Source organism: Lygodium microphyllum, chromosome 15, assembly GCF_053477565.2.
Source record: "Lygodium microphyllum isolate KBCC chromosome 15, Lygodium_microphyllum_v1.1.10, whole genome shotgun sequence".
In the NCBI taxonomy this organism is placed as follows: Eukaryota; Viridiplantae; Streptophyta; class Polypodiopsida; order Schizaeales; family Lygodiaceae; genus Lygodium; species Lygodium microphyllum.
In genome coordinates this window covers 142,948,741-142,974,233 of record NC_141149.1, presented here as the reverse complement: position 1 = coordinate 142,974,233, position 25,493 = coordinate 142,948,741, and the positions used below count along the sequence as shown (strand labels likewise).

Sequence of the window (25,493 nt, the reverse complement as noted above, 5' to 3'; positions counted from 1 at the left end):
CAGTAGATGCATATGAGGTCATGAGGCCACCATGGAAGGCATTCGTCAATGGGTTGAATCTAGAGAAGGTGTAGAGAGCAGGTCGCAAGCGGTGGAGAGGGGACTACAGAGATTGAAAGTTCTTTGGCATGATATGGAGGAGGCATGTCAAACCTCCTTGTCCTAGCCATAATCTCACCCCCATTCCAATGACAACCTCAAGAACAACCCCACCACCCTCACAAGCACTCTCACTGCCCCTCGCTGCTGGTTCTCAAAGATTTGGCCCCTTCTCTTGAGGAGACCCTTAAACTTGGCCTTCAAGGCCTTTGGTTGTAATTTTTTGTTGCTCTTGTGCCACTTTGTAAATGGAAATAGAAATGCAAAAAAGAAAAAAAAAGGAAAGGTTCTCATATTTGTTGCTAAGCTTGTTGTTTATATTTATTTGATGGTATGGTCTTTCTTGAGTACAAAAGGCCCATTAAGCATTTACTTTCTTTTGTGAAAATGCATGTATCTACAGCTGTGAAAAGGCTCATTCATTTTTATTATAGTTAGCCTGATTGAAGTAAGTATCGTATGCAGTGAATCCCATGAGGGTCTCACCACCAAGCAAAGGAGGCCCCTCCCTACGTCAAAGGGACCCCACTTCACTTGGTGTTGGCCCTCATGTGCACTAAACGCTATATAGGTTACCATCGAGTGATATAGGCATCTCCCTAGGTGATGGTCTCCTATATCATTTGGTCATGACAATCCAAGTGTAAAGGCTACTCAAACTCCATGTCATTCTCAATGATAGTTAGCTCTAATGTGATTTGCTCATGGCCCAAAGTAGACTAGTCACATTGATATGAGAGATTACTCAAATGAGGCATAAGAAACTTACATTTATGAACCAATTTATCATGTACAAAAAGTACCCAGATGCACAGAAAGGTACTATGGGACTATCAAATTCAGTACTCAAAAGTACCAAGACTGTCAATAATGATATAGTGAGACGGACAGTAATGGTGCCAAGAAAGTATCAAAAACTACCAATTTTAGTAGTTTTTAATACTTCTTGGTGCAATGGAAAAGAGAAAACCACCCATAAAGATAGTGGATAGAAGTATGGAATGATTCTAGAATATAATTTTGGTACCATGGGAAAGAGAAAACCACAAATAAAGATAGTCCTGGATAGAACTATGGAATGATTCCAAAATACAAAATAAGTGTTAAGAGCTAGAGAATATGATATCCAAATGCTGATTGTGATGCTTAAACTTCAATCTATTCTACTTTATGTCTATACAACTTTTGTTCTATTTCTATATTCTCACTCTCTATCTCTGTCTTTGTCTATCTCTATCATTGTCGTTGCAATGATTGTGTCTCCTTATAGGAGTGAGGCTAGCTTCATTTTGTGATTGTTGATTGTAGATGGACTTCTTAGGTGATGATGACACATATCTTTCTTTCACATTCCAAGCCTTGATTTTTGGTGTATCTCCTTGAATCTTACAAGTAGGTACCTACTATCTTGTAACTATGTACTCCTCATCAGAGGTAGCTCTCCTGGGCTACTAATGAAAACACAGATGCATATCATTATTTTTTATCTCTCTACATGTGAAGCTCTTTTCTTTTATTATTGGAACCTAGCAAACATTGAGAGAACAGTTAGAGATAATGTGATGTAAACAATTCCTTTGATCATGTGAATGTAAAGCAAGATAAACAATGTATCTTTTTATCATCAACAAAAAAGATAAATGAAGTAGAAAATTGGATGTCTCATTTTATAAGTCCATCCTCAATTGTCATAATGTGCACATTTACCCTATCTTCATCATGATCAAAAGTTCACCATCCAACCAAAGATCAATATATTGTAATAAATTTCCAGAAACTACCTCATGTCTTAGTCTAGTGGCACCAATTTCCCACCAACATAGTGTCATCTTCTATACAATAATGTCATGATGAAGTTTTGAGTAGCAATCATATACTTCCATTCAATAGAATCTAATTGCACCTTGTAGGTGATTCCATCTTGTATCTTTGTATCCTAGTCTACATTCACAAACTCTAGGATACTGTCTGCATTTGGGCGCTTCAGTGAGAACATGGTTCTTGAGGTCTGAACTTCAATATTGGAGAAGAAGTCCACAAAAATAGCTATAGATATAAAAATTGATATTTTGCTTTGACTATTTGAAATGTTGGGCTTTAGGCATTTTTGCACCTCATGAAAAAGTTTACACTTGTAACTCTTGCTTATTCTAGAATCTGGTAATGGCCACTCTTTGCTTTTGAAATCTAGAAGGGAAAGGCTAGACAAGAGTGCCCATTGCCCACTAGAGAGAGGTATTATAAGAGGATTTTGCCACATTTTTTTCCCTCAATAAAAGAAAGGAATGAAATATGATGGCAAAACACTACTATTGGAAAATGGCAGTCACTCCAATTTACTATTGATGAAAAGTGACCATTACTCTACTCATTTCAATAAAATTAATAAGATTAAATTTTCAAATTTATTTTTCAAAAATTAAAGTGATTTTTGAAAGAAAAAAAAACATCACGGAAGCCTTCTCTTCATTTGGTGGAGTACATTCTCTCTCTCTCTCTCTCTCTCTCTCTCTCTCTCTCTCTCTCTCTCTCTCTCTCTCTCTCTCTCTCTCTCTCTCTCTCTCTCTCTCTCTCTCTCTCTCTCTCTCTCTCTACATGCTAAATGGTCAAAAATTGACTGCAAACTCCTGCTAATGCCTTCTGCTAATCCTGTGTTCCTTTTATGTCTTGTAGGATTGCCTTAACCTACTATTGCATATTATCTAACATTCTTACATTCTTTTTGGAGCTTCCATCTTTATAGTTGGATTGGAGAAGTTTAGAGGAGATAAGCACTCTTTTCCAAAGAAAGTGAAATGGGATAGTTTGAATGCTTTGCTAGAAGGAAGCATTATAGGTATATTCTACCAATGACAAGGCAAGTATTCAATCTACTTCTTTGGCTCTTAGTTGTAATAAGCCCTCAAAATATATTCTAATATTTAATTTACTACTTTTTTGTCCATTGGTTTGTGGGTGGTATATTGCATTGAAGCATAGCTAAGTCTCGATGGCTTAGGAGAGACTAGTCTAGAATTTGGATGTAAAGAAGGTGTCGATCATTGATGATTCTTTTCAAGAGCCCACGTAGACAAAATATTTACTTGATGAAGGTTCTGGCAATGCCAAAAGGTTTATGGGTTGATTTTATCGAAATAGTACGAGCTACCTTGGTAAGAATATCGATATACTATCACTAGGATAGTATCATATCCTCCTTGAACAGTGGGTAAGCCAACTATGAAATCCATGTTGATTATTCTTTTTGGGAGCCCATGTAGATAAAATATTTGCTTGTTAATGAAGATTCTAGCAATGTCAGAAGCTTCAAGAGGCTATGTAGACAAAATATCCACTCGATGAAGGTCTTGGCAATGTCAAAAGCTTTATGGGTTGATTTTATCAAAATAGCACGAGCTACATTGGCAAGCATGTCTACTATCACTAGGATAGTATCTATTCTCCCTGAATAGTGGGTAAGCCTACTATGAAATCCATGTTGATGATTCTTTCTGGGAACCCATATAGATAAAATATCTGCTTGTTGATGAAGATTCTAGCAAAGTCGGAAGCTTTATGGGCGGGTCAATTTTATTGTAATAGCATGAGCTACCTAGGTAATCATGTCTACTATCATTAGGATAGTATCATATTCTCCCTAAATAGTGGATAAGCCAACTATAAAATCCATGTAAATGTATTCTCGTTTCATTCAAGGAATATCAAGAGGATGAAATTCACCAAGAAGTTTGATTCTTTCAACCTTGATCCTTTGATAGTTCAAACATTGCATCATGTATCTAAGAAAATAAGCTTTCATTTTAGGCTAGTAGTAGCTTTTTTAATTACATTCAAAGTTTTGGTATACCTCGGATGTCTAGTAGCTACTAGGCTGTTATAAGCCTCCCACAAAAGCTCCTTCTTTAGTTCCCAAATTTTTGGTGCATAAAGTCTCATATGATAATAAAGTATTTCATTCTCTAGAAAGTCCTTGAATTTACCTTTCTCTTTTGGGGTCCTCTTTTCCAGATAGATACTCCTCTTCACTTCTAGGTAGTCTAGATCTTTAGGATCTTTGGTAGCCACATCTTTCAAAAAGAGGTTACTAGCATTGAGATTAGGCTCACAATACTCTCTTGCCTTGTAGGATCCTCAATTTATTAGGGTGTTTAGGAAACCCTTGCTCAACTGAGATCATCAGCTATCACATTCTCTTTGCCATGATGGTATCAAATTTCGAAGTCAAATTCTTGTAAGACTTCTATCAACCTTCTTTGTCTCATATTGAAATCTAGTTGGGTGAAGATCAATTTTAGGCTTTTGTGTTCAGTGAGATGAGGGTGAATCTGTGACCAAGTAGATAATGGTGCTATAGTTTAAGAGCTCTAGATAATGCATAGCATAGATATTCTCGTAAGGCTTGAGTTTTCCAAAAGGATAGTGTAATGTCCTGAGCCCCATGAGATTAAGGCTTATGGGGCGGAGGGGGTTTACAAAGGCTTATAGTCTTAGTTTATTTTTTTAAAGTAGGAAAGGATGAAAAGGAAATCGCTATCGTAGTCATACTACCTTAATTGTGCCACTATCTTCTTTCTCTCTAGTCTAGATAGATTAACCAATAGCTTGTGCCATGCAACCACAAGTGCGTGGGGAGCCTCATTGATAACACACAAAGGAAGAGAGAGTGATTACTCCGATGCTACACACTTATCCCTGAATGATAAGAGGAAGAGAGGGTGATGGCTCGAGTACAAACACAAACATCAAGGAGAAAGGGAGAGGCTATTAGCCTTAGGCTAAGGCTATAAAATCCTTGACTTTATGGTCTGTAGAAAATCTTTTTTTTGGCTATCTATTTTTGAATAAACATGTGCACACGAGAGAGAGAGAGAGAGAGAGAGAGAGAGAGAGAGAGAGAGAGAGAGAGAGAGAGAGAGAGAGAGAGAGAGAGAGAGAGAGAGAGAGAGGTTAAGAAGATAGGGAGCAAGAAGAAGGATAGAGAGAGGTAAAACATACAGAGAAATGGTAAGATAGAGAGGTAGAGGAGGAGAATTAGAAAGAAATATAGAGAGAATGGGTGAGAGAGAGAGATAGGAGCAAAGAGAGAAAGAGAAAAAATAAAGAGAAGGAATTGGTGAGGATTTTATAGCGGAATTTTTCTCTTGGCCTCCTTTCCATTTGCTTTGTTGTATCGATATCCTCCCAACCCATACATGAGAGTCATAAGGGTCCAAGAGAAGGAGCTTGGCAAATAAGGCATGATGGATGGCACCTAAGAGAAGAAAATTTAGATTTGAGATGTTAATCAAGATGTCTTTGACAATCCCAACCACTATATAAGCTTTCCAAGTGCTTGAGAAACTTGCATTTTTAAAGTTAAAGATAAATTTATACACTTGAAACTTTAAAAAAAAATGATGCTAGGGAGTGAGGAATTAAGGGAATGAAAGGCTATCTTGAATATAGACATATAGTGATCTCTAATAGAAAACTATCATGAGTTCATTGTTTGAGTAGCTTGTAAAGATTATTGAAAATAATTGAATTTTTTTGAAGCATGTAATTCATTGAAACTATGCATATGTGATATGCTTCCTTTGAAAACTCATAATAGGATATATGACTTATTGAAACTATCAACAAAAAGACTAATCTAGATCAGTGATATTGGAATGTCATTGGGAAGGGAAAACGAGTGCATGAAGCTAAAGTAAACTTGTAAATGGGGACTTATAGTTAGATTATCTTTATGTTTCAATAAATGATTGAATCATTCAAAGGAAAAGCCTAGCTTGCTGACATGTGTTTTGTGACCTAAATACTAGGGAGCATAGTATGTATCGCTTTATGTGATTACACTCTAAATAAGAATACGTTATTGTGGATTGTATCCCTTTGCCAAGTATTCAAAGGATATTCTTTTTGAATTGTTGAACTAGATTTATGATAAGGCTTATTGTTTTAAAATAAAATATGGTTCTTTTTGTAACCAAGGATAAGTTGGTTGGTTGACTTTATGGAATATCCAAGTGACTCTTTGCATTAATATTATGGAAAATGAATTCTTTAAAGCTACTATTGATGATAAGCTAGTTACTTGATTGTGTTTGCATAAAATCTATTGTGCCCTCATGGGTGGCTATATAGTTATGCACTAAATCTCTCCCAAGGTTAGTGGTAGAAGCCCTTCACCATGGGGCTATTTGACCATGTTGGAGGTTAGGACCAACCCCAAATGCAAGAGGTTTCTCTATAGGGAGGATGTTAGATTCAGAGGTGACAAGGGTGCTAGGGGGGACTCTGGCCATAAATCCTTTGAGTCTATCAAGGATTAGCCTAACCTCTACGTGACCTACGATAGACTTTCTAGAAGGCCCTGATGCTAGATAAGGATGGACTGGTGGGTCATGTTCCTGAGATTGAACACAAGTCTCAAACTAAAGGATAGAATGCCAGATTGGCATTGCACCTTGGAGAAGGTGTGGGACAAGTATGTTGTTTTATAACTGCTTTCAAAAGATTGCTTTGATATTGTCTTTGTGTCAATGATATAATTTATGTAAAAAAACTAGTGTTTAATGGCTATTTAAGAAAGCCAACTTTGTATGTCAAACCTGAATGTGCTAGGATAATTAGATAACTAAAACAAAACCCTAAGGAAAGTAGGAGTATGGTTGAGAACCAATCTAGGCATAGGTTGAAATTCCTACGATCTAACAATGGGGTGAATCTGTCTCTATCGTATTTGAGTAGCTTTGTGATGAGAGGGATATTAAGTAAATGGTGTTGCAAACCATATGAATAGGCCTATTTAGGAAAGGGTCTATAGTATGCTTAGTCATGTAGGCTTATCATAGCACTTTTATATTGAGACAATTACTATTATTGTGCATCTTATTAATAGATCTCCATGCACTACTCTTAGTAGTAGAGTTGCAAAGGAGAGAGAATCTAGTAAGCCTTCCTTATATACACACTTACGAGTTTTTTTATGTGAGGATTTTTGTTGTATTCCCAAAAACCAATACAATAAGTTGGATCCAAAGTCCTTCAAGTGCATCTTGTTAGATATAATGATGTAGGTAAGATGGGCTATCTGGCTAGCAAGGCACGAGATGGAAAATCAACCAGGCTTACCTAAAGCTAACACTTCTCTTATCCTCCACAGCCGGCATCTTTTTTTTATCCAAATAGAACAAATCGGGCTTTGACGGAAATGGTAAGGCCCCTTTTCGAACTGCCTTTGGAACCTATAGGCTCGGAATGTTATTTGCAACCATGATGTTATATTCCATAAAAAATATGCTTATGAGACTAGAGCAGGTGATTGAGGTATGTAGGGTGATATTTCAAGAGAAGTCTCTTGTTATAGTATAGCCAATCTCAATTAGACTGCTTTGCTACAAGCTTGCTAATGATGTAGCGGCCCATGATTTGCTTGTTATGTGTAGGATCATGATATTGGATAAAGATGATATGTCATATAGGCCCCACAACTAGCTTTCCACTATAACCCCATATCTTCTTGATCATTTTGAGCCCTTTATACATTATGTCATGGTAAAAAATGGTAGTGAGCATCTCAATTATAACAAGACTATGTGAAAAGGTGATAGTCACTCTTGGGAGAGGACCATGCAATCTGAATATGGTTCACTACAAAAACCATTGTACCTGGGATTTGGTTTCTTTGCCCAATGGAAAACATGTATTGCCATAAAAGTGGATATATAAGTTGAAGAGTAACCATGGCTACCCCAAACCAATATATATGACGAGATTGGTTACTGAGGGTGTTAAGCATGAGAAGGGAGTTGATTTTAATGAGATATTCTCTCATGTGGTCAAGATGACTACCCTATGCTTGGTATTGGCCTTGGTTACACAGATGGTTTTGGACGTGTATCACTTAAATGTAAAAATAGATTTTATGCATGGAAACTTGTGTGAGAGCATTTATATATAGCTACCTAAGGGCTTTGAGGAAAAGGGTAGGGAATACTTAGTGTATAAGTTGAGGAAGAGTATTTATGGACTTAAGCAAGCACTTAGGGAATGGTATCATAAGTTTGATGCCTTTATGCATTCACAAGGTTGCTCTTGTAGTGATATGGATACGTATCTTTACACAGAGAAAGCACATGATGATAGCCATATTATTTTAATGCTATAAGTTAATGATATGTTTATTGCTAAGAGTGCTCATGATAAGCTAGATGCTTTGAAGACTCAGTTCAAGAAGAGCTTTGAGATGAAAGATAGGATATGCCTCTTATATAGTTGGTATACACTTTACACAAAATCGCTCTAAGTGACTCCTCTACTTGTCAACATAGGAGTACATTCATAAAATGCTTGAGCAACTTCATATGTAAGATGGTAAGTTTATTGCCAAGATGGCCATAAATGATTATTGCCAAAAGTGGTTTTATATGGGACTGCAAATCCATAAAGTCCCTAGTCAAATGATAAGAAGACCGAGATGGCCAAGATTCCATATGGATCCATGGTGGGTAGCTTGATGTATACCATAATAGCCACTAGACCTTACATGCATTTATAGTGGAAGTTATGGCTTGATATATAGTGACATCTACCAACAACAATGGGATGTCATGAAGGGTATCATGTACATAGATATGTACATTTGCTATAGTGGCCAAGATACTAGAGTTGTGGGCTATATAAACTCTAATTATGAAGGACTTGTAGATAATATGAAGTCTACCTCTAGCTATGTCTTCATATTTGCTAGGGATGCTATTTCTTGGGTGTCAAGGGTGCAAAAATGCATGACCTTGTCTATACCAAGGCTGAGTACATTGCAACCACTAAGGCTTGCAAGAAGGCCCTATAGTCAGATCATCAAGTAGAACCCTTGGTATGATTATGACTCATGCATTGTATTTAGACTCTTAAGTGTCATCTAGTTTGGTACAAAGTTTGATCTTTCATACAAAGACCAGGCATATTGAGGTCTATTATCACTTCATCAAAGAAGTGAATGAGCAATTGAGTAGATAGAGCTTTTCAAGATCTCTGGCTAATGAGAATCTTGTAGATTTGCTCACTAAAAGTCTTGTAGTGGAACATTATGCCTTTCTTAGAAAGTTTATGGGCATAGGATGAGATGGTATCTCTTCCTCACCACCTTGTTGTAGTTACATGTGCACTTTGTACTTTGTTACCTTTTTCTTGTTTTCTCCACTCTTAACCATGTTTTTCTTTAAGTGGGGAGTTGTTGGGGATTAAAGGCTACGTGTGCCTAGCCACCTACATTTACTCTTACAATGTATTTGCATACCTATACATTGCAAGTGATAGGCATCCATTACTATCACTTTATTTTTTATTCTTTTAGTGATAATAGAATAAGGAAAGACATGTTATACATTGTGACTGTTGGAGTTTCCACATACAATTTGGTCTCTCTTGCTTAAACCTCCATATCTCTTGCTTCCTTCTTACTTTCACTTCATTTTTTAGTAGCAGAATGGAATAATCTGGTCAAGATCTTTGGTTCAAATACCAAAGCTAGAAAGTTGGAGTTGAAGCTTGAGGTAAATAATGTCAAGTGTGGCAACATGCCAATCAATGACTATGCATTGAAGATTAAGAGCATTGTTGAAGCTCTTGGATCTATTAAAGTATAGATTGATGATTATGATATAGTGGTTGTATGCTTGGATTGTTTGGGCAAGGAGTACAAGAAGTTTCAAAAACCTCCATTGCACAATAGATATTATTCTTGATTTTGTGAATCTAATATATATGTTGATATTAGAAGAGAAAAACTTGGGACTTATTCCATATTCATCATAAAGAACAAATAGTTCAAAATATATCCTCTACTCTAATTGTAAATTTTCCCCGCCCCTGCGCATAGGAACACCCTCTCTAAAAACAAATAAAAATAATTGAATTTTTTATTATCCTCCCCCCTATCGTCGCTGAATAATTGGCAAGGGGAGAAAGAAGGAGACGACGTCGATGATGTAGATGACGTCGATGAAGAGGAAGTAGATGACAATGAAGAAGGAGAAGTTGACGATGATGTCGATGAGGGGGAGACCATGTGGCCTACCACCCCCAGCCTCTCGACCAGTCCGCAACTAGCTGGGAGGCCTAGAACTCCCCCCCCCCCCCAAATCAAAATGATGAAAGGAAGGGAAAAGGGGAGGCCTTGGTGTGCTGACATGAGAGAGAGAGAGAGAGAGAGAGGGACATCCCTTGTCCCCCACGAGGGCTTGCCCTATCTAAGCGAAAGCCTATCAAGCCATTCGAGGTGGTCCACAGACGAACCACGTACTACCATGGCCCAAAGAAGACATAGCTCTAGCATTGTGGGAGTTGCAACAAACTCATGTGTAGGTGCGACAAGAGCTTATGGAACTACAAGCAACACCCCACCTCTGGCCAACCAGGTCCAAGTTCTTTGCTTTCTCTAATAAAGTGTTAAGCATCGATTAGTCTTTACTTAGAACAATATTGTTTAAGGTTCACAAGGTTACCTTGAGGGTTATGTACATAGATGGTACATGCATGGGAAATATTATATGAAACATAATCAATGGTACATGAAATGATCTTGCATTAAAAGTCTTGTGTCCATCCTATGAAGGTTTCACATTAAATAATGGTTAAAGAGTTTACCTTGTGCTACCAAACCATAAATTGATTACAATTTGCACAGTAATTCGGAAATTATTTTTCATTGAAAGATAGTATTGCATCGTATAAGAGCTTATAATTGTTATGAATTTTTCTCACATTCTTTGCCTTTGAAGAAAGGAAGATAAAGTCAAGTTAAAATCCTGCATAGTGTTGCGCTAGGGAAAGACTAGAAGGTAAATGTCACTTAGAGAGGAGGCATAAATGCTCTTGCCAGATTAATTATCTTGCATTGAAATGATAGGAGTTACCTCTTGTATAGTTATAAGAGACCTTATCATATGCCCTAGCCGAAGGAAGGGAGTGTTAAGAAAAATTTTGCATAGTATCGATCTTTGATCCCAAGGGGGCAGAGAGAATATGCAGATGGAAATGTTATCATGACTATTCTTGCATTGTTTGGAAAAATGCCATTGGTTTTGTTAAACAACATCCGAAATGCTTTTACATTCAGCTAATTGTTGGAATGCCGTTTGGATGATTATTTCAAGTACTTGTGATTGATGGTAAATTCATGGCAGGGGTCTGTGATGACAAGTTGCCATGTGAATTAAAAAATGTTTTCTAAAAGATGATATTAAGGCTGAATGCCTTGTTTATGCTTGATTCTTAAATGATTTAATTAAGGAAAGGTTCATTGCATGAGTGGATCACCTCCATGATCACACTACGGATCAATCCAAAAAGGGCACTGCTCAATTCATGGGCTGAAGGTCGAGTGGTGGAAAGGCCAACCATGGGAATAGTATTTCACTTCTAGGCAACTTGTGGGTCAAGTGGAGCTCTAGACACCCTTGCCAAGTCCGGAACGGAGTTGAAGATTGTCGTGGCCCCAACATCTGTAGCGTTGGAAGATCCTATTCTAGATAAAGGATGGAATTTGTGGTGCCATGCGATTTGAACCAATTAGCTTCTCCACGGCAGAAGGGACATGTAATTTCTCATGTATGGACAAGAGACAAAGATTAACTTGAAGATAAGTTAAGGAACTTGTTTGTCAAAAGGACTGCTTGCTCTGTTTGCATGTCAGTGCTATAAATTATGCAAACGAACCATGTTCCCTAAAAGTCTTAATTAAGGAAGATGATTGTAATTGTCACATATAAATGTGATAGGACCTAATTAAATAACTAAAGTATACCTACTGAGAGAAGCGGGTGGGTGGAACCCCCGACGGGTCCCGTCCTATGGCAGGGTGGTCCCAAAGAACTAGGAGGCTTCTCACCAGGTTTTACCCGACCCTTAGGAATTGTTAGGTTAGAACCTCGATTCATGCAATTTTAGGGGTCGGAATGGGACTATGCCCTACGGGTAGCAGTGCATCCCTCTCGTTTCCCATTCTCTTTGAACCAAGTGCGGCATGGATCTGCTTCGACTTGGGTATCTTTAGTAGGATGTCCAAGCCCAATGCTAGGATGTTGTCAAGAGACCTTGACCACTAGGAACCCAAAATTCATGTCAATCCCAATGGAATCAGTCGTGAATGTTTCGTTGCAAGGTGGACTCGAGAAACCCTAGGTGACAAACATCGTAACATTCCATGGGAGTGCCGAGCAGCATTGCTTAGATTCGTCTCTCGATTGACCGCTAAAAACATGCCTGGACAGCCGATAGGCAAGGATGTTACACTAATACAAGTAGAGGTAGAGGCCATGATGGTGGTTGTTATGGGAAAAATCAAGGGCAGTGTCATGACTCACAAGTGTAGTCACATACAAGTGGTTGAGCCTAGTCTCGAGGTAGGGATGGGGACATAAAAGACATGGCAGATAGAATATACATTATGATAACAAAAAATGATATAATTATGGTTAAAAATGTTAGAAGATTCGGATCTAGAGCATGACAAAAGCTATGGCGGATGAAAGATGAAGACCAAACTCATGATGACATGGACAAGTAGAGACAAACTATTACACAAGTGAATTAGGTTCTAAGATGAAAGCTTGGACTCATAAACACAATCTTGTGTAGGATTGACAACGACAAAACACTTAACTGAAAGTACAAAGCATCATGACATTGTATTCATTCATTCATCTATAAGTGATAGTCAAGTACAATGCTTTATAGAAGTTGGGTTGTTCCACTCTCCTCATTGTGCATATGGGATTCAGTACAGCTCTTCCTGGAGCATACATCATTTGTTTGTTTCTCAACAAAAAAATCATATTGCATATGATTGTCCAAAAAAGAGAAAATCTAGAAATAACAAAAATGAAAGAAGGTTACATAACACTTATGCGCCTATACTAGTAACCAAGTTGATAATGAGAAGTTATTTATTATGTAGCACATATTGAATGCAACAAATACAAATGCATCAACTGCGAGGATAGTGTATAGTATGTAGATTCAGGTGCCTCTAGCCATAAGACATCTCATGGAGAATGGTTTAAAGAAATGAAAAATCTTCAAGAACTTGGTTTAGTGAAAAAAGTGACAATACAACATACCCTATTGCTCATGATTTCTATTGAACAAACGGTTGAACAACGATTACAAGTAAAGTTCAATCAAGATGGCTACTTTGTAGAAGACTTCAAAAATAGATGTAAACTAGTCATAAAAGGCAACCATATGGGTTTATCTTGGATGTTAATATACTAGAGCTAAAGGCTAATATGTTTGCATAAGGTGCATAAGTTGTGGCTGATGTACAAAAGGTTTGTGAAATGTAAGTTTGAAAAACAAAGCATGTGTTCTCTCATGATAAACATGTAAGTAGGCATTTACTTGATAGTGTACATTCAAATGTATGGGATCCTACAAATACTACATTAATAGTCATAAAGAACTATTATGTAATCTTTATTGATATTTATACAATGAAGGTATGAGAAGAAAAGTGAGATGTTCTCTCACTTTCATGACTTTAAAAATATGGTTGACAAATAAACAAAAAGGTAAAAATTAGGGGCAAATTTTAGTCCAAATGCAATTTTTTTTTAAGGTTTTCTTAGTCACTAGGCAAAATTTTTAGACTTGAAAACTCATATTATATCCCATATGTACAAAAAATACATATATTTCAACCTAAATTTTTCCTTAAAATAGGTTTTTCTCATAACATTTGCCCAATTTTCTAAACTATTTACCATTGATTAGCTAAACATTTGCCCACTACCTACAAACTAAAAATGATGGGGGTTCCTAAATTTTTACCTTGACAAACAAGTGCGTTACAGATTAAGTGTTTGAGGTCAGATGGAGGGGAGAGCACCTCTCCAATGAATTCAATATTTTTCTAAAACAACATGGAATTTAGAGTTAGTTCACATGCAAGTAGGCTCTACAACAAAATGGTGTTGCTAAAAGGAAGAATAGACACATTGCATAAATTGCATGAGCCTCCATCTCTACAATTATATATATTATGAATAGGACTCCCATTGTTGTTGCAATGCATGAAATGACATTAGAGGAGGAGTTTATGAGCAAGAAACCAGATTTATCACATGATGTTAAAGTATTTCAATGCATTGCATATGTACATGTTCTTCATATTTGTTGGCTATTCACTTAAACAAAGTATTACTAGTGTTATAATCCAATTATATGCAAGTTAGTGGTGTGTATAGATGTGGTATTCGATGAGATGAGTAGTTGGTTAAAAAACAAATTATTGCAGATGATGCAAAACAAAAGATGGTTGTAGAAAATGTGAATCCACAATCACAGACATTATGTTAAAAGAGTCCTCTTCTAATAGGTCTATTGAGAGACCATGGAGTAGCAAATTACATGCAAACAACACTTCTGTAAGTGCAAAAAATGTATCACAAAGAAGAAAAAGTGATCAAGCTACTTAGTGTGCCAAATGTCTTTGTAGGCTATTCACATATGGACGGTGAGTTTAATGTCTCTAATTAGAGTATGGATTAGGACTCTGGTAATCTAGTTGTTCGTATACCTAAGGGCTGATATAAGGGATCATAGAGTACTTCACAAGTATGCAAATCAACAAGAGTAAGGTATTCTATGCACAAATTGATATATGATATTTGTGTTTCTCGCCATTATGTGTATATGGAAAATATTATAAAATCAATTGAGTCCACCTATTTTGAGAAAGCTTTTGCTCATGGATAGTATGAGATGTACCTTATGATGCCTTAAGGCCACACTAGATTATGAGACTGATTCCATGGTATATTTATTTGGTTATACTTATACAAATTGGATAGGTAATGTATCTGATAGGAAATCTAGTAATGGTTAGTATTTTCCTTTGGGAGTGGGGTTATGACTTGGAGAAGTAAGAAACAACCCATAATTACATTATCGAGTACAAATGTAAAATACAAGGGTGCTTCTATGGTAGCATGTGAGGTAGCTTGGATATGAAAGCTACTTGATGATTTGGGGATACACATAAATAGGAGAGTTGTCATTTATTATGACAACATGAGTAGCATACAATTGATGAGAAACCCAATCCTTTATGCATGTACAAAATACATTGAGGTTCATTATCATTTTCATAAGAGAGTAGATCTTGATAGGTGACATTGATCTCATATATGTGAGCGTAGAGGAGTAAGTTGTAGATATTTTCAATAAGGCCCTAGAAGCAAAAAGCCTTTGACAATTTCAAAGCTTACTTAGAGTACATGTCATGAAGTTGAGCTTGAGGGGGAGTGTTGAGATGTCAAGCTCAACATGAGCTGACACTCATGTGCCTAGGTGACTATTTTCACATTCACATTACTAACATGGTTGATACTTATATCTATCTAGTCATCTTTTTAGTTAAGATGTTTACATTATGGAGCGATTGTATATTATGCATGTCCTACTCTCTCTTTATTATTGGTAGATTGTCATAGGAGTAAAGAAGAAGAAGAAAAACTAGGATTTTCAACTTTCTATCTTATGTAGATTCTCTATTTATTGTGTGTCTTGCAAGAGCTCAAGCTTTCTCTCTCTCCCCGCATCTTTTTAGAGGGTTGATGGGCTCGATAAAGTTGATGCTCCATTTCTCAAAGGGCTTTAGGGAAACAATGGGTTGTAGCCACATGGCACTGGACTTGGCTGCTTTCCCATTCATTATTGGCAAGCATCACTATACTTGCAATAGTCATAGCCATCCTTATATAGTGCAGGTTACCAATAACCTACAAGTAGAGTCTTCCTATTTGTTGCTTTCCCATTGAAGTGTTTCCCACATGGCTCATCATGATATTCTTTCAACACAATGTCAATCTCATCTCCTGAAACACATCGTTGTAGCACTCCTCCATTTTCACCTTTTTTACATCATGAGTCTAGGACGATGTTGTTGAGTGGGTAAGAGGTTGGCAATGTCTACATATTATGGGATAACTATCTTGACTGAAAATAGGGAGGTTTCAAGAAGGTCCAAACCATGCTATTTCTCTTCTTCATCTTAAGGGATCCATGAAAGACAATCGACTAACAAATGGGGATGACCAAGCTTTATAACCACTTCAAAATGAAACTCTTGGAAAAGAAGTAGCCATCTCATCATTCATTCTTTCATATTAGATTTTTTCATCAGAAAGGACAGAGTCTCATGATCCACATAGAGCTTAAAGTGAGTTGACATCAAGTAGTGCTAAAACTTCTCTAATGCAAATACTATGGCTAAACACTCCAATTCTATCACCCTATAGCTTCTCTCTCTATTATTGACTTTGTGTCTTGCATAGTATATCAGTTGATGTAGCTTTGAGGACCCTTTTTGACATAGGACTATGTCTAAACCTTCTATTGATGCATTAGTATATGCATATGGAACTCGTTCATCTAATTAGGAGGCTCTAGGATAGCCACTTGAATCAGTCATTATTTGAAGATATTGAAAGCTTATTTCCACTCAGGTGTCCACACAAATTCCACATCCTTCCTTAGAAGCTTGTGTAGGGGATCTTCCTTTATTGCAAAGTATGCAATGAACATTCTTAGGGTAGCAACCCACATAACCTAGAAATATCCATAACTATTTGAGCTTGGTAGGTGCTACTAGGGCTGTAATTTTTGCAATCTTCACTAGGCCTATTGCAATCCATTGTGCAAAGGCTACATGGCCTAATAGAAGTCCTGAAGATACTCCAAAGATGCACTTGTCAAGATTAAAGGAGATTCCATATTGGTAGGTGCTATTAGGGCTGTAATTTTTGCAATCTTCACTAGGCCTATTGCAATCAATGCAAAGGCTACATGGCCTAATAGAAGTCCTGAAGATACTCCAAAGATGCACTTGTCAAGATTAAAGGAGATTCCATATTTCCTACATTAATCAAAATATTGCTACAAATGTCCCAATGCAGAATAAGCTAGAGATACAAAAGTCATGTAGGTAAACCTCAATGAAATCATAGAAATGATTTTGGAAAGCTACCATTATCACTCACCTTGAAAGTTAAAGGGATCATTGCACAGTCCAAACAACATCACATGATAGGCTCTAGGTTCCCCATTGCATTTGTGAATTATCTTCTTTTGCAAGATGCACTTGGTTGTATCCATTGAATTCATCCAACAAGGAAAATAGCTCATTTCTTACCATTGTATAATATGTGAAAGGGGTAGAAAGTTGATATTTCTTTGTTTTGGAATTGAGCTTTTGGAAGTCCATATAAATGCAAGGCTTTCTATTCTTAGGAGTAGTTGTAGCTAGACTATGCAGCCTTTCTACCATGATCCATTACCAATTCAAGATATCATTGCATACACAATATATACTATCATTACGAGAGACACATGAGCACTTCATTGCAATAAGAGAGCATATGTAATCATCATTGACAAGATGTATATGTTGACATGGATAATATTTGACATAATAGTGTGCCAAATAGTTGGTTCACTAACGTAATTCACTGCTCAACCCATTCAATAAAGCGCTTGTGATATTATTAGGGTGGCCTTGCACAATAGCTACCGATATGCAGTCATTGAAGCAAGTGATGCAAACAATATCACATCACATTATCAACAAATCAAACACATGGAAAATACCACACCCTCCATACTTTTAGTGTGACATACGTGGTTGGCCATTTCTACAATTCCTACAAGTGAAAAGGCACCAATATCTAATAAAAAAAGAGATACAAGAATGCTTGCATGAGTGTATCATCGATAAGAAGGATATCCTACATTTTATAGACTAGAATAGAACAATAATATGCACACACAAAGAAGATGTTCACAAGTACAACAAGCAGCTTTTGCACAGATACTTCACATTTGAACAAATCCACATGGTTGAAGTTCAAACAAATGTAGCTAATAAGCCAATATTATGGAACTGGCTACATGATAGAAACTTCCATGAGACAAAGAAGATAGCAATTAGAGTGATTGTAATGATAACTAAGAACATTTCTCGTACCATAGGTGTTGCAAATGATGCAACATAATAGAATGATATCTGGAATCTAGATCACAATCCAGTCTACTAACAACTCATAGTGCAACCTAGAAAGCACCAACACAAGACATTGAACAACATGTGGTATTACAAGTCCACATTCTCATTGACACTTGCATATGCAATCACCAATCATAAAGCACAAGGAGCTATAATTTTCCAAAAAGTACTTATGCATATTAAGAGCACATTCACACTTGGACTAGTCTATGTGATGCTCTCTTATGTAATTGAAAGAAAAAACTTATGTTTAATTGGGCTTTTCAATCCATCCACCTTTGTTTTGATGCAATATGCAACACTAGGACTCATACACACAAATAGCACATTACAACACAATGCAGTATATATCAACTACAATAAGTGCAGCACCAAAATACCTCATTTACTTCTAATGAAAAGAAAACTTATATCACATTACAACACAATGCAACATATATTGACTATAGTAGGTGCATCACAGAAAGACCTATTATGTGTCTAACAAAAAAAAAAAGCACATTACATCATAATGCAACATATATCAACTATAGTAGGTGCACAATAGAAAGGCCTCCTATACTTCTAACAAAAAAAAAGGTTACACACAAATAGCACATTACAACACAATCCAACACACACCAACTATAGTATGGTGCATCATAGAAAGACCTCTTGCACTTCTTCTAATGGGAAAAAAAAACATCTCCTAAATGTTATTACTTGTATTAAAATTTTTATTAACATATTGATGCAAATTCTTTTTCTCCTTTTTATAGATAAATATCACTCCAAAAGGCAAACTTGACTCTAGATGAGGTATACAGTACACTCATGGTCATGAAAAGCTAGCCATGACCATTGAAAAGGTCGCATCCTTACTTAATAGAGAGGTGTGCAACCATACCTATGGTCGCTAGATTGATCCATTTAGTGGTATCATATATATAACAGGTAAGTGATCAAACATGTCTCTTTGTTAACATCCAATACATTTAATCCATGCTTTCGAATCATCTTGCTAAAGAAATGGATACTAATCCATAGCTCAACATAGACCAAAAGAGTACTATTTTTAGGGGAGAGATTGACAAAAATGTATGTAGACAAAAAAGAGAGGATTAACAAATTTACACAGACACAAGACAACGAAGAGTAACATGAATCTGATTACACTAATAGCTAAAGGATAGTTTTTAATTATCTTTTTTCTCATTTTTTTACTTTTTCATTTTTTCCTTTCTAAATTTGACTTAAGATTTTCGTCTCCACTTCATTTAGCTTTTTTCCTTTTCAAATTCAACTTGCACTTTTTCATTTTTGGCTCCATTTCATTTAGCCTACCTTTAGCTTTATCCTTTATCCTAAAAGCTGTAATATGTGAGTTTGTTGGGGAGTTCACTCATCACTCACTCGTGGTGTGTCAATTTCATCACTCACTCATTCCATTCCGTGGTGTTCCGTACGCTCCATGGCACTTTGCTTCATGTACTACCATCCATCATGCATCAACTCTCCATCCAAGTTAGTGAACGCATCTTGTCAATTTATGTTACGTTGATGTTGACATTTCATGTCTCGTCGATTCCGTCATTCATCTCATCATTTCATCGTGTCTCATTGATATCCAACAAATTGATCACATTAGTGTAATAAACGTACTAATGTCAATGCAATGCTTTTTTATGAAATGCTAAAAAGATAATAAAGTAAATAAATATGAGAGAGAGAGAGAGAGAGAGAGAGAGAGAGAGAGAGAGAGTGTGTGTGTGTGTGTGTGTGTGTGTGTGTGTGTGTGTGAGAGAGAGAGAGAGAGAGAGAGAGAGAGAGAGTGTGTGTGTGTGTGTGTGTGTGTGTGTGTGTGTGTGTGTGTGTGACTTGACGATCGACACATTGACTTGCAAGCAAGAGATGCAAGAGAGAGAGACCCCACAATCAAGACATTGATGTGCAAGCAAGAGATAAAGGTACATTGTGACTTTTCCTTCTCATGCTTACGCTCAATACATCGGCCTTCTCACGCTTATGCTAAATATATCCTAAATAATGATTGATTAATCATGGCATAGATTAGTTGTGTTATCATGGCACATCGATTGTATTGTCATGGCACAATGATTAGTTGTGATTAATATTGTTGCATCAACTAGTTTACATTTATTAATTTATTATGTTTTAAATAATCAATTAGTTAAAAGGTAAGACATGTATTACATTTATTAATTTATTACTTATTAGTAGTACTAGTATTAGTTTATTAGTAGTATTAGTTAGTTAGACTTATTAGTAGTATTAGTCCTAGTTAATTAGTTAGACTTTTGTAGTATTAGTAGTAGTTAATAGTTAATTAGTAGTGAAACGAAAGGAAAAGAAAACAATTACCTATGCCAACTCTTCAACATGCTATATGGCATGTTTTTTTATTTCAATCATTTTTTGAAGTATTGTTAATGTTTATTGATTTCATTTATTTATTTGAAATACTATCAAGCGAAAAAATTGAAAATCGTCATTCTCACACGTAAAAGAGATAAACTAGCTTTTTTAAAAAAAAATAAAATTACAAAGTATAGCATGTTATTTTCATAAACAAGTGTAGTGTAGTTGAATGATAAAAATGTATTGTTCTCTTCAACATCAATGGGCACTATGCAAAAACAAAGTCACACGGCATCCTTCAGGACTTCTAGAAAAGGAAAGATTATGGCTTATACAAAAATATCATTAAAACCCTTTTCTGCAACTTAGTACGACATAGACAAATTCGACCTTGTTCTCTATGTATACCTTACATAATCCTTGCATCTTGATTCTATACCAACTAACTGGCTGTCTTGATCGCAAACAACACAAGCGCAACTTGCCGACAAAGGGACACCGACAACTACAAGCATGCAAACAAGAACAGTTCCAATGAGGTCATTGGGCACATCCTCCACTATAGTGTTCTTGCTTTAATATTGGTATCCCCATCTTGGCATTGGTGTAATTTGAAGGACCTTATCACAATGGTTGACGTATGGAGCATGCCTCATTTCTTCCTTACGTTCACTATACAAACAACGTCATGAGTACAAAGTGAGTCGAGATCAATAAGTTGGAATGCATTACAAAGGAGTTCGTCAACGACATACCAAGCAATGGAAAGTGCTCCCTCATACATTACTACAATTATATTCTCATTGCTATGAATAAGAGCATATCTTTGCTAACAACAAGCATAAGAGCAGCTACAACTAGACTATGCAACCTATCCACCATGGTCCACTACCAGTTCAAGATGCCAATATGTGCATAGCAATATCAAGTACAGTTGCAACATACAAATGAACGCTACATTGCAATAAGAGAAGTTGACACAATCATCACCAATGAGATGTCCATGTTAACGAGAACAATGTTCGATATAATAGTGCACTAGATAGTGAGCTTTTGCCAAGGCTCACTACTCAGTCCATTCGGCAAGAAGCTCCTAATACTACTTGGAGATCTTGCACAATTACCACCTGTCTCAAACCATCAAACCGAGTTCTACAAACAATGTCACATCACCTCCTCATCGTATTGGGCACATGGAAAGCAACACACTTTCCAAACCTCAGTTTGGCACGCACACGACCTGACATTCCTACAATTTCTACAAGTGATTAAGCATCATTGTCAAACAAAGTGAGACATACATGAATGCTTACATCAGTGCATGATTAATGAGGACATTCTAGATTCTGTCAATCAAAAAACAACAATCATATTGCGAGCTACAAAGCCACCAAAATTATATTTATAAGCACCATATATTCATGATGAGCAAAATGCATCGTTAAAGAGAGTAGAATTGCCTAATATATATGTAGGGTTTAGTTTCAAATCAAGGCGATAAAATCTTCCCTAATTATTAGCCATCATTAGAGGCAACATTCTTGCCAAAGACCAGCTTGTATTGCTTAGAATGTAACTTGATTTTAAAGTCTCGTACTACTTTATTTAGGTGACTAGTTGCACACGCTCTTTAATCATGTGAGCCAAATATAATGCATAGCCATATGCACCACAAGAAGTGTAATGCATAATGGCTAAAGATGAGTAACTATGAACTAGCCTATATGTTTCCATGTGCGTGTTCTAGACCACACATTTCCATACGTGTATTTTGGAAGTATTGTGAGGGTGAATCACAAGTTCATCTATTGTCTCTAATGGTATAGATACAATTTCCTACATCAAATATATCTAGTGTATGTGTGGGTGGTGGTGGTTGGGGGACCAAAGGGGGGGTTGTGAGAAGCAAGTGAGCAGAAGTAAGAATAAGTAGTAAATGTGGGTGGGTGTTAAAACAAAGCAATTGCGAACAAAAATTGCAAAAACTAAAAGAAATTACATTGTATCAAGCTAATACAAGGTACCATTACATTCCCAATGAGCCATATGTGCATTGCTACAATGCAAATAAGAAGATAGACAAATACAACTAGGTAACCAAGTCAAGAGGGAGGGATGTTGCATGTTACCACGTACTGAGTAAGCAGATTATTAGTAGAAATTACATAAACATGTGTACTTTGCAAGTGTCAATAACAGCATCGGGGTTCTATTCCTATCACCCACAATCATTTAGATACCTTAGATGTAGACATGAGTCTGTCTAGATGTACAATATCATTTGAGACAAGTGGTAGTCCAAGTTGTCAGCAAGATAAGAAGAATAAGGAGCATGGGTGATATATATAAATGGGCAATGAACTACTCATGCTAAGTTATCATAGCATGTGGCATGTGTATGCCACTCTTTATGCCTTAAAAGCTCATAGTCAATGAGCTACTCACGCTGAGTAACATGTGATATGGGTATGCAGCCCTTTTGAGGTCTTGAGAGCCTATAGGAAGGCCACGAATCAGCAACACTCTTGGTTAAGAGTGCATTTCATATGGAGTTAAGTAAAAAGTAACTATATCAAAATGTTACAAAGGTTAAGGTGATGTTTAAGAAAGACGAGTGCTATTACAAGGTAAAGGCATGCCACAATTAGGAATTAATCAAGGAGACTATTACAAGTGGTTTATTAACCTATCATACTAAATATCCTGCAATTTCAGATTCATTAGACATATCTTAATGATAAGTGTTTTTGTTAATAAATTAGAAAACACTATAATACAAATCTTAATGGACCAGACGTATGAGCCATGGTTGTGGAGGAATCATTCGCCACATGCAAACGGGAAGGAGATGAGACATAGGCATGGTATCTCGAGCAGGTCAGGGAGTCAAAGAGGTAAAGCATACCTCAAGTGCACGTTATATGGGTGATTTTAGGGTTAGTGTACTCTCCCTAAGAAAAACTAGGATGCACATCAAAATGCTACAAAGCTTAAGGTGATATATTAGAAAGACAAGTGCTATTATATGGTAAAGCGATGCCACAATTAGGAATAGATCAAGGAGACTATTACAAGTGGTTTATTAACCTATCATACTTAATATCCTACAATTTCAGATTCGTTAGACATACTTTAATGATGGTTTTTTTGTTAATAAATTAGAAAACACTATAATACAAATCTAGCAAAAGCCTACCTGATGTTATAAGTACAATACGAGAGCTGAGAGTATAATATTCATGTATTGTAACAGTAAAGGGATTGGAGTATATGCGGATCATGCCGGAGTATATGTGTGTTCGTGTGTATTAAAACAAGCAATTAGAGACAAGTTGTCAAAGAATATGGAAATTCGCACCAAGTACCAATCTACCACAACGTATCATTACATTACCAAGAAGTCATATGACTATAGACTTATTACGAGAAGGGAACCACAATCAAGAGAGAGGATAACATCTGGGTCCTATTCCAATCACACACAATCAATTAGTTACCTTAGATGTAAGCATTATCTTGCAGTAAGAGATCCTTTGAGAAAACACAGCAATACCCTGCAACGATAGCATTGGTGTTATATAAGGCAATGTGCTTCCCACGATGGGTTATCATGGGATGAGGCATGGAAATGATGTTATTTATGCCATAAGAGCACATAGGATAGTAGTAAAAAGGTAGAACTGGAGGTTTCCCTTCTATCAAGGTATAAGAGGTGTTTCAGGATTAATCGCGTATGGGGAAAGCAATGTTAGCCACAAAAGGGTTTTCCACAGGCTAGTGCAAAAAGTTCTCATATGACAGTAAAGTCCGTTGCAAAGGTATGCCTATGATTAAGCATAGTCAAAGAGAGTACTACCAGTGGCTAATTACGTCGTGGAAGTAATCATCTTCCCATAACAGTAACTGCTAAAACATTTCAGGAATAAAGCTAACTATTCAATTCCCTTTGCGTATTCACCCTAAACCACGGATGGGTAATATAAAATGCATAACAAATTCATCAGAAAATAGTATTGCTGCATGCATCAATAATCTGCAGAAATACTGCAGCACGGAGCATGCATCAAGCTTAACAAACAAGTATTACAATATTCACCGAAGATTTCAGTTACCCGTATGATGGTGGTGAAGGCCTGTTACAGTCGTCAGATTCTGTAGCAGCATGACAAAGGCGATTACACCCGAAAGGTATAGGACCGATCTGAGTCAGAAACCACCGACTTTAGCAAATGTCTACATAAAGATAGAAATCAGAGCGGCTTTACCAGATAAGCGAGGGAGCACCAAGATTCAGGATAAGTAGGACCAGGGCGTTGAGCCATGGCTGCTCACTGCTCAGACTGAAAGTGCACATGATGCAGTTGCAATGATGTAGGGACAGGAAGTAGCCCAGAAGTAACCGAGAATTTGCTCCAGTGAGGATTGTATACGGAAGATTAGGGTTGGAGTAATTTACCCTGCCGAGGTCGGTGTAAAAACTCCTAAATCAAACCTATCCCAAGGAGACCACGATAAACCTAATATACTTTAAATAAGAAAGAATCTTAACCTATCTCTAACCTTAATAAATAGAATTCAGGAAGGAACTTAGGGGAGTTTTAAGTACCTAGGGGGATTTATTACATATTCATTTAAATTAGTTATACTAAGTAATCTTGAGAGAGAGGTCAAAGATTAGAGTATAGGGTTGAATTAATGGCCATTCAATTCAATCCAAAAATAGGGACAATACTCTTGCCATATAAGAAGTACACTAGATATAATGCTACCCTTTTCGCTAGTGTCCCTAAAATTTTTTTTTTCAAATAGATAAGGAGGCAATGCGCACACACTTACCAATCAGAATAATAATAATAATATAGACATAATCATAGTGATGTGTGTTTATGTGTATGTGTGCATGTCTAGATAACAATAGGTTTTCTTGTATGCATATTGTGTGCTCCTAAGGAGGCTCTCCAAGAATGTCTCAATAGTAATGGGATAT

General features: G+C 36.6%; 1 long non-coding RNA gene across 21 annotated transcripts; it reads right to left on the bottom strand.

The window, feature by feature from the left end:
- Positions 1 to 20,703: 20,703 nt before the first annotated feature.
- Positions 20,704 to 25,002, bottom strand: LOC148025164 (uncharacterized). Of its 21 annotated transcripts, none has more exons than XR_015693422.1 (4): positions 24,772 to 25,002; positions 24,619 to 24,707; positions 24,004 to 24,060; positions 20,704 to 21,178 (listed from the first exon to the last, which is right to left on the bottom strand). It is a non-coding gene; the product is annotated as an uncharacterized LOC148025164 (long non-coding RNA). The 21 variants fall into 21 exon arrangements; XR_015693436.1 differs by having other exon boundaries at positions 24,619 to 24,658; XR_015693421.1 differs by lacking the exon at positions 20,704 to 21,178 and adding an exon at positions 21,190 to 23,001.
- Between the last annotated feature and the right edge of the window lie 491 nt (positions 25,003 to 25,493).